Source organism: Lissotriton vulgaris, chromosome 4_1 (genome assembly GCF_964263255.1).
Source record: "Lissotriton vulgaris chromosome 4_1, aLisVul1.2, whole genome shotgun sequence".
Classification (NCBI taxonomy): Eukaryota; Metazoa; Chordata; class Amphibia; order Caudata; family Salamandridae; genus Lissotriton; species Lissotriton vulgaris.
Genome location: NC_141691.1, coordinates 1830987834 through 1830999881, shown reverse-complemented (window position 1 = coordinate 1830999881; position 12048 = coordinate 1830987834).

The following is a 12048-nucleotide window of genomic DNA, read 5'->3' as shown; positions in this document are numbered from 1 at the left end:
TGGCAGATCATTCCAAATGTTGGCGGTTAAGTGCGAAAAAGTGCGCCCGCCCATTCTGGCTCTTTTTACTTGTGTAGTGACTGCTTTGGCTGTAGATTGTGAAAGCAAGTTCCGAGTAAGCATGAGCGAATTTTGCGGATCTCGCGTTCGCGAATTTTGCGGATTTGCGGATTCGCAATCCGCAAAATCCGCGAATTCCCGCGAATTTGCGGATTTTTTTTTTTTTTTTGTTCGCCCGTGTTTCTGCCAGTTCGCGAGGGTTTTTACAATTTCGCAATTTGCGAACTTACCTGTCGGGTCGCAAGTTTTGCGAACTTGTTGTTTCTACGTGTCCAACCTGTTTGGGACACTCTTCTTCATCACTGCCACTCTCTGTCACCACTGCCACTCTCTGACTACTCATGCCACCCTCTGGCCCACCCATGCCACCCTCTGTTTCATCACCACACCCTCTGGTTGTCCAGTGTACATTATTTTCGGCAAAGCAAAGCACACCTTCCCTGCCTCAAGTGACCTGAATTAATTTGGGGCTGATTAATGTGTCACAGAATATTTTTTTAGCTGGCACCTGCTTCCTTAGTGCGCCCTGATTAGTGATCTTTTGCACTTGCTAAGTGCTTTCATTGTTGCAAAATTAGTTACAACACCTGCCCTGCCCCAACTGACAATAATGAATTAGGGGCTGATTAATGGATTTTAACTTCCAGCCTGGCTCCTGCTTGTCTCCCTTAGCTGTAATTCATGACCTTTGTGGCATATGTGTAACTATTCTGAGGTTCAGAGCAGGGTCACATAATAGTTTCAACTGGCAACTGAACTCTGGAGGGGCCCCTCAGGAAGCACTACAGGAAATGGCTACTAATGATGTGCCTGAACTTTTGAACCTGGTAAGTAGTTACTTTCAGTTTTGCTTAGATCGTATTTCTGCAATTTCGCACTTATTCGCGGGGCGCGAACTCACGCGAACAGTGCGAGCAGTGCGAGCAAAATCCGCTGCTCGCGGATTTGCGGATTTTGCAGGAAATTCGCAAATCTCGCGGATTGCGGATTTCCCGAAAATCCGCAAAATCCGCGAGCGGAACGGATTTTCCGCCCATGCCTAGTTCCGAGCCGGTGCATAAAACTTTATTCTATTCTGCAGGATATTAGGACCAGTTTTATGCAGAGTTTTATGAGCAATACATAACATTTTAAAAAGATGCTCTTTGCCTCATGGGTAGCCAGTGTAAAGCTCTCAAGCAGTTCTTAGGAGAATCATATTTTTTCTTGTTACCTGACCGCTTTTGCTGCCACATTCTGGACAAGTTGTAGTTTCGTAAATAGATAATCTGCCATACCAACAAACAGCCAATTGCCATAGTCCAGCCTACTTATCAGTAATGACTGGACTAAGATCTGTCTGCATTCGATAGGAATCCATGGGAAAACGCGTTTTAGCATTTTTAATATAGCAAAGCCTTTGCCACATATTGTGGTGACATGATGTTTCATAGACAAAGTAGTGTCAATATGAACTCCCAGATTTCTAGCAGTCAGGGTTGGATTAGGAGGAGTGCCCATAGTATTAGGCCACCAGGTGTTATCCCAAAGCTGTTGGGATCCGCCAAACAGAAGGATTTCTGATTTGTAATTTCAAATAGTGGCTATGCATCCAATTAGATAGCTCTGACAGTCAGTTATGCAGCCTATTTTTGGCGTCCTCTTCGCCATTGAGGGTTACCATCAGTTGCGTATCATCTGCGTATGAGCAAATATTGATACCCCATTTTTTGCCAATAGACGCAAGAGAGGCGCCTTCCCATCCCATAATAGAGTGCAGATCTCCCTTTTAATGGTATTAAAATAAGTGTCAGCAAGTGGGAATGGACAGTTTTGAAGTACGTACAAAAATCTAGGGAGTGCAAGCATTTTAAATAGGGATGCCCTTCTCTGGAGGGACAAGGGTAGTGACCTCCAGTGTTTAACATTGTCCTGTAACCTTCTGAAGGGGCCCAAAAGATTGTGATCATAAAATGCTTTGGGGTCAGGCGTGATAAAGAGTCCTAAGTACCTTAAACCTTCAGTGGTCAATTCAATTGTATAACCGAGCGGCAGTCTAGGTGGGGGGTTATGTAAGATGTATAGTACAGATTTGGACCAATTTATTGTGTAACCTGCATATTTGCCAAAGTTAGTAATGACGTTGGGCAGGCTGTTGATAGAAGCCCGTGGGGATGCCAAGTATATTAGGATATAATCAGCGTATAACAATATTTTGTCTTCCTTATCTTCGCTCCATCGCAGTCAGCGTATCGAAATGTCATGCCTTATCCATTGTGCTAGCGGCTCAAGAGTCAACGCAAACAGTAGGGGGGACAGGGGACAACCCTGTCTGGTCCCTCTTTGTAAAGCAAATGTATGTGATGTATGATTGTTTACCCTGACTTGACCCAGCATTGGGGTGTAAAGCAGTGGCACCCACTGTCGGAAGAGGTAAGGACATTCTATTGAATCAAACGCCATGGCGACATCTAATGACAATATAACCGCGTCTTCCAGCAAATATGACTGCCTGCCTAGGACATTGTGGACTCGACGAATGTTTAGAGTAGTATTGCGCCCCGGTACAAACCCTGATTGGTCTTCATGGACCAGGGAGGGGAGGACTGCGATCTGACGGGATGCGAGAAGTTTCGCTAATACCTTGGCTTCTGAACTTATTAGAGATATAGGCCTATATGAGTAGCAATTGGTCGCCGGTTGACCAGGTTTGTGTATGACAACTATAGATGCTAGTCCTGCTCCAGTCTCTCGTCATACATGCTTTTGAGATGTGGGGCCACTTTAAGGGACATCCCTTTAAGGAATTAGATCGGAATCCCGTTAGGCCCAATTGCTTTCCCTGAATGAATAGCAAAGATAGCTTTACAGATCTATTCTGCTGTTATGTCTGCATCTAGGGCTTCCCTGTCACTGTCTGAAAGTGTGGGTAAGGCCATTTCCTCCAGGAGCTGACGTGAGTCATCTGAGGAAGTGGTTGTCTTGGAGGTATATACTGCCTCCAGGTGATATGCACATGCTTCCGCCACCTCGAGTGGGGCCGTTAACCGCCTCCCATCCTCAAGAAAGATTTCAGGGACCCATCAAGCCACCTGATCTCGTCGCTCGAACCATGTCAGCATTTTTCCGGCCCTATCTCCTAGCTCGTATACCCTATGGTGAGTATGGAGGAGTCTTGCCAGGGTTTTTTTACGTGCTAGGGCTTTGTATTCTAGTTGCTTACTCCGGAGATTGTGGGCCCTGGCTTCTGTGGGAGAGGCATTATGTTCTGTTTCTAGTTGGAGCAAGTCACTTTCTAATTGATTCAATTGTGCATTTTGATTCCGAATATACCCGACCTTCAATGCTAGGGCATGTCCCTTAATCACTGCCTTATAGGCCTCCCATATAGTGTTTGCCAAATCAACGGTGCCGATATTTTCAGTAAAATAATGGTCCGTGTGCAGAACAGGGTCATCTTTAATATCTGGGATCGTAAGAAGCCATGGGTTAATAATTATAGGGCCCCGGGTATAGTGCAGATTAAAAGTAAGTTCAACCCTGAGAGGGGAATGGTCGGAGATACCTCTTGGGAGCCCCCTGGGATGTTGGAATTGTCCTATGTCTGCAAGGGATGCAAAAAAATATTCAATGCGGGACATACTTTTGTGTGCATTGGAATAGTGCGTGTAATGAAATATAGCAGGATTCAGTGTGCGCCAAATGTCATTAAGACCCATTGCTTGGGTGAAGTCAGCCATGTACGTGCTTTGTCGGGGAGTCGATTTCTAGGGGTGCCTGTCAAGTTTCTCCTCCAGTGTCATATTGAAGTCCCTTCCCAATACAAGAGTACCAGGGGGAATGCCTATCAGTATCCTACCAAGGTCTTGCAGTGCTGTCTTTACCAGCGTAGGTGGAAGATAGACGATAGCATAATCAGTGGCTTGCCCTCCCATAGCACCTCCAATACAGAAAATCTGCCCTGTGGGATGGCTCGAATACGGGTGAGTGTAAGGGCCAGACTCTTACGTATAAGGATACCCCTGCCCGTGGACCCAGATGTAAACCCTGCAGGGACCAAAAGCTTGTACCCCCACCTTTTAAGAGCCTTACAACTATTACCCACCAGGTGCATTTCTTGCAATACCACCAAGTCTGGCGATTGCCTCTAAGGTACTACAGGGCCACTCCTCTTTTTATTTTACTGCCCAGACCATTAATATTCCATGTCATTATTGACAACTTGACGTCTTTTGCATCTGTCATGTCGGGTAGTAGTGGAGAGCAGAGGGAGAATGTGATGCCATCATTGGTGGCATGCCTATCGACCCCAATCCTGAAGAGTGGTATAGAATAACAGTATTTTTGTAGCCTCCCCAGTCCCACCCCCCCAAGTATGTGGGTGGCGCCAGTAGTCTAGCATATCGATGTGGCGAGGTTAGGTTTACTTGGATGCTCTGTGCAAAGAGAACTACAACATTTAAAACCCCGACTACCCCCCTCTCCCATCCCTAACCCCTTTCTCTGACCCCCTGTCATTGGACTTCCAACTTTCCACTCCCCAACAAGGAAGTGTTGGGACTTTTGTTGTTGCGACCATTTGATGGTCTCCCTACTCAATGCCATCCTTATTTATTTATTTATTTATGTATTTATTTATTTACAACACTTATAAAGCGCACTAATACCAATTGGTGTCCTGGCGCTGTAGTGGTAACTCCCTGAGATTGGACCTCCTAGGCTAGAGGGTAAAGAGCCATGTTTTCAAGTTTTTCCTGAAAGCCATCAGATTTGTGTTTAGTTTAAGGGGAAGGGGAATGGAGTTCCAGGCTTTTGCAGCTCCCCTGACAAAGCTCCTGCCCCCCCCCTCAGCGAGCCTTCCTGATCCGAGCTGTTTTGATCAATCCCATAGTGGCCGACCTAAGTTGTCTCTCTGGTCTGTACCATTGGAAATGATCCTGAAGGAACACTGGGCCCAATCCATGCAGTGCCTTGAAGACAATGCAGAGGGCTTTGAACAAAATCCTCTTCCGCACTGGGAGCCAGTGCAACTTCTCCAGTTCCTTAGTAACTGAAGAAAACTTTGGCAAGCCCCCAATCAGGTGGGCTGCTGCCTTTTGCAGGACTTGAAGTTTGTTGAGCAACCCCTGTTGGGCCTCAAGGAAAAGGCTGTTACAATAATCGAGGCGCGAGAGCACGAGTGCCGTCACCACCGCCTTTCTGCTTCCCTCAGGTAAGAAGGGGAGAACCTTCCTAATAGTTTTCAAAATCCAATGTATGGAGGAGGTCAACGCCTTGACTTGGAGTTTGAAGGAAAGTTGGTTGTCTATGATGACTCCAAGATTCTTCACCTTTGGAGCCGGAGATGGCGGAGATCCCATATCTGTAGGCCACCACTTAGAGCTCCAAAGGTTTGTATTTGACCCAAAGATAAGCACCTCCGTCTTGGAGGAATTCAGTTTTAAACAGCTTTTTGCCATCCAGGAGCTGACTGCAGACATGCAGTCCTGAAACCTGGCTGCCACACCCAGTTCTTTCCCCGGAAGCACCGAGACCACAATCTGGGTGTCGTCAGCGTAAGATGTTAACTCGAACCCAAAGGAACGGATCACCGGGGCAAGAGAGGATACATAAATATTAAATAAAGTGGGGCTAAGGGAGGAACCCCCCCGGGGAGTTCGAAAGGTCTTGGTTCAAAGTCACCCATAGCCACCACTTGTACCCGGTCTTTCAGGAAGGCTTTCAGAATGTTAAGTGCTTGCCCGTGGATCCCGCAGGACTCCAATCGGTCCACCAGTATAGCATAGTGAACCGTATCGAAGGCCGCTGATAGATCCAAAAGGATCAGCACTGCCTGGCCCCCATCTTCCAGCACCTTCCGGACCTCCTCTGTAGATTTAATCAGAGCGCTCTGAGTGCTGTGTCCCTCCCTAAACCCATGTTGGGCCGGGTCCATACCCTTCGAGTTACGCAGGAATGAACAAAGCTGGAAGTTCATAGTTTTCTCAATAAGTTTTGCCGGCAATGGCAGTCTGGCAATTGGCCTATAGCTGTTAGGGTCTGTAATATCCAGTGAGGGTTTCTTAAGTAGTGGACGGATGGATGCCCGCTTCCACACTGTGGGAAAATCGCCCTTCTCAAACATCAAATTGAAAATGCTGGCTAAGTAGTCTGCAATAGGGGCACCTGCCAGCTTTGCAATTGACGTGGGCAGGGATCTTGAGGCAAACCTGACTTAGTTGCAATCAGTAGTTTTAAAACATCTCCGGAATTTACTGGCTCAAAGGTCATGAATTTTTCCCCCGAGAACCCAGCAGGAGCGGCCCTATGAAACCCCTCCTCGAGGCTAAGGGCCACCTGCGGTTCAAGTGCGGTGAAGATTACCTGAACTTTGTTCAAAAGGAAATTGGCCAATGATTCACAGAGTTCGATGTTGGGTGGCACGGTCACCGATTTAGGGGAGGTCAGACTGGCTACGGTGTCGAAAAGTTCCTTAGCTGAATTCTTGGCCTTCTCATTACTGTCCGTGTAGTAGGCACTTTTAGCCTTCCTGATGCTATCTTTATATGACCTTTGGCTGACTTTTAGTCTCTCTTTATCTGGCTCGTCATAATTCACTCGCCAGATCAGTTCTAACTTTTTACAGACTACTTTAGCTTCTCTAAGCTCTTTGGAGTACCATGGGGCAGATGGAGCCGATCTAGTGGGCCGACGTAGCTTAGGAGGGACTAGCTCGAGACAGGCCCTGTCGATCTATTCCGTGTACTCGGTAGTAGCATTATTCACGTCTGCATGCAAGGCTGGCCTAGAAGCAGTCAGCAAATCCTCCAAGGCTGTACCATCCATGTTTTTCCTAAGCCCTGTACAACCTAGTTGTTTGCCCCTCGGCCAGAGTCTTCTTAACCAGAGGGCTTAGGATGGTAAACAGCACCACCCCATGGTCTGTCCAGGACACGCCTTCATCCTTCCAGCCACTCCCAGGTTTCCTCCAGGGACAGAAAAAAATATGTTTTACGCTCGGATTCTTCCTGAAGTTTAGCCGGAAACAGCATGGAATATTTAATGTCCTTGTTGCGTAGGGCTTTTTTAACCGCTGTGAAGCTGTGTCTTTGTGCCTGAATTTAACATTAAAATCCGGGAAAAAGGTAACATTTGCAGTGTTAATCTTCAACGGAGGTCAGGCCCGTGCTGTTTGTAAAATGATGTCTCTGTCTCGGAAGTTAAAGAGCCTTGAGGAGCTCCAGGCTATAGACGCCCCCCAGGAACCCTATGGGCTCATTCGATAGAAAAATAGCTGGAGAGACGTTAGGGCTGGAGTTTGTTGATCAACAGGTCTTCCACGAAGAGGTCCATGGACGGTTCCTCCGATCGTTTAGGAACCCCCAAGATACGGATATTGTTCCGTCTTGCCCTCCCTTCATAATCATCCAGGAGCTCCTCCATTCTTTTTTGCTGATCCTGGAGCTGCTCTACCTGCTGCTGCAGAGTAGAGGTGTCGGATACGAGAGCATTCATAGTGGTTTCCAGTCCCTGACCCTGGAGTCCATTTTCTTTAGGTCTGCTCGCAGGAGAGTTATCTCAATGTTTATGAAGTCTATACGAGTCTCCAAGAATGTCCGTACACCTTCTGTGACCTCCATGACGTTCTCAAGAGTGAGACTTTTGGCTAAAGAGCGAGACGGCGAAGTTTTGGGGTCATCTCCTGTCATTGCATCAGTGTCGTCACCTTGTTTGGTCCAGGCAAACTTTGCCAGTTGTTTTTGGGCCTGGGATTTGAGTCATTTGTTCTTGGCCATCTTTGGTGTGTATGAGACAAGCTAGTGCAAAGATTCATGAAGGCACACCTGTAGTTGGCACTGCATGCGCGGAGGTAAGGGCTGCCCTCCGCAGGCCTGTCGGTGTTTCAGGTGGGTCTCATAGGTAAGTAGGGAATTTGGTTGTCCCCAGGCAGCAGGGTGAGTCCGTTCTGCTCTCGGAGCAGTTTGTGTGCAGCTTATGGCCCAGTAATGTAAGGTCTGCACTACAACGAGCAATGTATTGGGCGAGCCCCAAGTCGGTCCCCCAGGAAAGGGCCCCCTCTTCACCACCCTCGGTACATAAAGGAGCCGGTCGATCCACGGCTCAGCACGGCTTCTTCTTCTGTGGTGTCACGCCAGGGGTTCACGGGAAGGCCAGAGGGTATAGGGGGCCGGATTGTCAAGTTTTACGTGCCGCTGTTGTTCTGAGTGGAGGTCAAGGGTCTGATGACTTGTACACTCACTAGTGCGGCCCAGAGTCTGAAAGGCGTGCTCAATGTTTGGTGTAGCCGCCGGTAGGCCTCAAAGCCTGGGCCTGGATTTTGCAGGGCCGCCTGGCCCCGTCGCAGCCCCACCTCCGCTGGCATCTCGCTCAGGCTCTCAAGGAGATTGAAAGATGCGGGGGCCCCAGTGTCAGCCGTCACTGACATGGTTAATAGAGTCCAAGTTCCTGGCTTCGTCTTCACTCACTATGTTAACCCCGAGACAGGGAGGAGCGATTGCTTCTTGGTGTCCTTGTGGGTAGGCCTCAAAGCCGGTGTCCCTTTCCCATCTCCTCCCTCCACAGTGCTCAGTCAGCCCACCTCACCTCCACTCCTGGTTGGCTCCTGAGGGGTGCAGCAGCTTCAGGGATGTCTCGGTGGCGTCGCAGGTAGGGCCCAAAACCGGGGGACTCGAGTTAAATGGTCAGCCAACCCAGTCCCAGCCTCCTGCAGGCTGCAGATGTGTTTCTTTCCTACAACCGTCTACAGCCATGCTTGAACGTTCCCACGTCACCACCACTGCCCGGTGGTCCCCAGTGGGCATAGCAGCTCCAGGCGATGACAACCTCGTCCCCAGGAGCAGTGCTGCTATGCTCCACCGGCATCATCAGTAGTGTCGATTTCCCCTTTACAGGTCAACATTTTGGTGCATACTGAGCGTCCCGAGTTGCCAGCTCTCTCCGGCCTCAAATCAGGCACGGCACAATCTTCGAGCAGCGCCTTCTTGCTGAATCAGTTAGATAGGAGATTCCCAGGGTGAGAGGGAAATCTGCCCAGCTGAAAGCAGAGATATGTGAGGATATTTCGGCGAGGGCTGCGAAGCCGCCTCAAAGAGCGACCATTCCCGGCGGCCGCTAGCCACGCCACTGTTTCTCAATTTTTTGCTTTGTATTGAAAGTACATGCTGCCCACAGTTAGGTGGCTGTATATTTTATTTTATTTCCATTTATTTTTGTGACATATGCTGACAATTAAAAATATGTATAACCATTGCACCTGCTTACCAATGCCAGACCTATCGGGTTTACAATTGCTTGTTTTTTTAACTTTATTTGATTTTTTTTGATTTTATAGCAAATACTGTTTTTTAGTTTTGAAGCAAAATACAAAGAGACTCCCCAACATACACTTCATAGATAAATAATCTTGCTCTCATGTAGTACAACATTAAAGAACATGTATTCATGTCTTAAAAAACGAAATGTGTCACTACTGTGATTGCCACCTTCACACACAGTACTTTGCTCTTCTACAGAATATGCATTAGACAAGTCAGAGAGCCGATTCAATATCAGTGTAAAACGCAGGCCCTCTACATCAAGCTTTCCCACATTTACTATAGGGGTCTTATTATGATGTTGGGGGGGGGGCCTCTGCCCAACAGTCAGAATGTCCTAAACTGCATTAGAACCCATCCGACCAACACGGTTGGTTTACAATATGCCCAACCAATTACCATGTTTGCAATTGGGAAGTAAACCGCGTGGTCATTCTTAATCGATTCCAACTGGCTCTCGGAGAAATTGTGTAGGTCATAAGAGCACCTCTCCGACTAAATCATTACTAGGTCGATTTCCAACAGCCTTTATGAGTTGGCCTGTCTGACACAGAAAGGCTGTCGGAAAGTGACTTTGGGGTCACCTGACAGGGACCTCTTCATTGTTTGGCGTCCGGATGGGGGCTGAGGGGTATCTAAGGTGCAGGGTTTTACACACCCCCATTTCCCCATAGGAGCCTTTTTTCATCCTTGGACAACAGCCAGCTGAGCATGATCACATTTGTTTGAAAAAACATTCATGATTCTATCCAAAACATTTATGGTTGTTTTCGTAGCATATTGATTCTAGAAGAAACACTGGAGTGACCACCCTAAAATACCCTCTTTCCCCCCAACCAATTAGAGGAGAATTCCTTCCACAATGACATGGGGTCATGCATGCCGAATCCTCGACACAAAGCAGTCTGACATCCCTTGCGGGATGTCATCCTGGAAGCAGAGACAGAGTACTTCATTCTCAACCATCTCAGAAAGCCCTACTCATACTGTTTCAGAGACGTCTGAAGTGGGAAAGGAAATCTGGCTCAGCTGAGCAGATATACTCTGTTTTTTTGGTGAAGGTTTAGGAAGCTTGTTCGTGCTCGGGGGAAGATGAATTTGCAAACGCTCTTAACATCACAGTGAATTGCAGACATGCAGTAACTATAAAGCTGTTGGAACATGGCATACCTGCAAGAGGTGGCTGTGTTACCTTCGTGATTGAGGCACATGAGGTGTTCGACACAGAGGTATTCAATTCTTGGGTTCAGTTCCCACCTGCAGATCTACAGACTAAATTGTTCCACCATACCTTGAAATTGAACCACAAGATGAATACATTCCATACAAAGAAGACATCGAAGTCCTGTTAACACAGAAACTGGTTTAAAGGTGCCCTCCCATACACATCATCTCTCCTGAGACTCGGTTCACTCAGTATAAAAGGAGCGGCCTGATCGGTCTTAGCGACATACATTCCCCATGCTGAGATAGATATACTACAAGTGGATGAAGTCTGTACAACATATAAAGACGTAGGCTATACAGACACATTGTCCAGTTTGTCATGCAAACATTAACATTCCAACCTGTGAGAAATGCTCCAGCTGGTCCATTTCAGAACACACCCACCATCAACCCACAGACACTAAGCTCAGTAATAGGAACAATTCCTTCCAATCTGTAGCAAATTCCGTTCTGGATTGCACAACAAGTAGTACAGCTGGACGCAGTATTTCCCCATATGAGTCTGCAGGAAAAACATAGAATGCTAACCATTGCTTGCCAATGGGGATGGTTCCCTCGATCGAGGATTGTACCACTTGGTGAACAATTGTTGCTGCCATATACATTAGAATACAAGGTACCTCTTCCATAGCAGTCATTCCAGAGGTATTGAAACAGATACAGAATGAGTACAGGGCAGTTCCTGCCCTGGACTTTGGAATGAAAATGATTAGTAATGTTGCCCAAGTCTCTGCAATAATGCTGAGCAACATAAAGGGGTAGTCAGCAGCAGTGGCGATACACAGCCACGTTCGAGAAATAGCACTTATAAATAAGGAGCGAGAATTACCAAACATTAACAAAGAAACCTATGCTGCACTATTTAGGAATAATTTGGGAATTAAAGCAGAGAAGCCTCAAATAGCAGGTAGTCCTAACAAGGACAACTTGAAGCAAGCACTCACTTCTTCTAAAAAGAAATGAGAAAATAAAAATTCTAAAAACAATTCAGAAAAAAATTAAATTTCCAGCTCTTAGGAATCGTGATAAAATTAGGAAACCTGACAGGTATCAGGACACTGATACACGTTCCTTTCGTTCCTTTCAAGGTTCCTCTAAAAACTCAGAGAGGGACGGGCAATCAGAAAAAAAGCAAGACCAAAGACAAATGACCAAAGACAAAAAGGGGAAACACATCAAAATTCAGATTATATTATCAAGCAAGAAGAGAAATCTAAAGCGAAACCTCAATTCAAAAAGAAAAAAGTAGCTGGCTTTAAAATTAGACATGCCCAGGTTACTGAGTACTCAGCTTCTGAACGGGGAATGGGCTCTGACAATGCTAGACAACGAGGCAGAAGTAACAATAGCTCACCAGAACCTGAAGGATTTTCTGGTGACAGAAGTATTGAATAAACCTTTCACAGTGGAAACACCTGATACAAGAGTTAGTGTGCCACATAAACTACACTCCAAATAGAGGGGGACA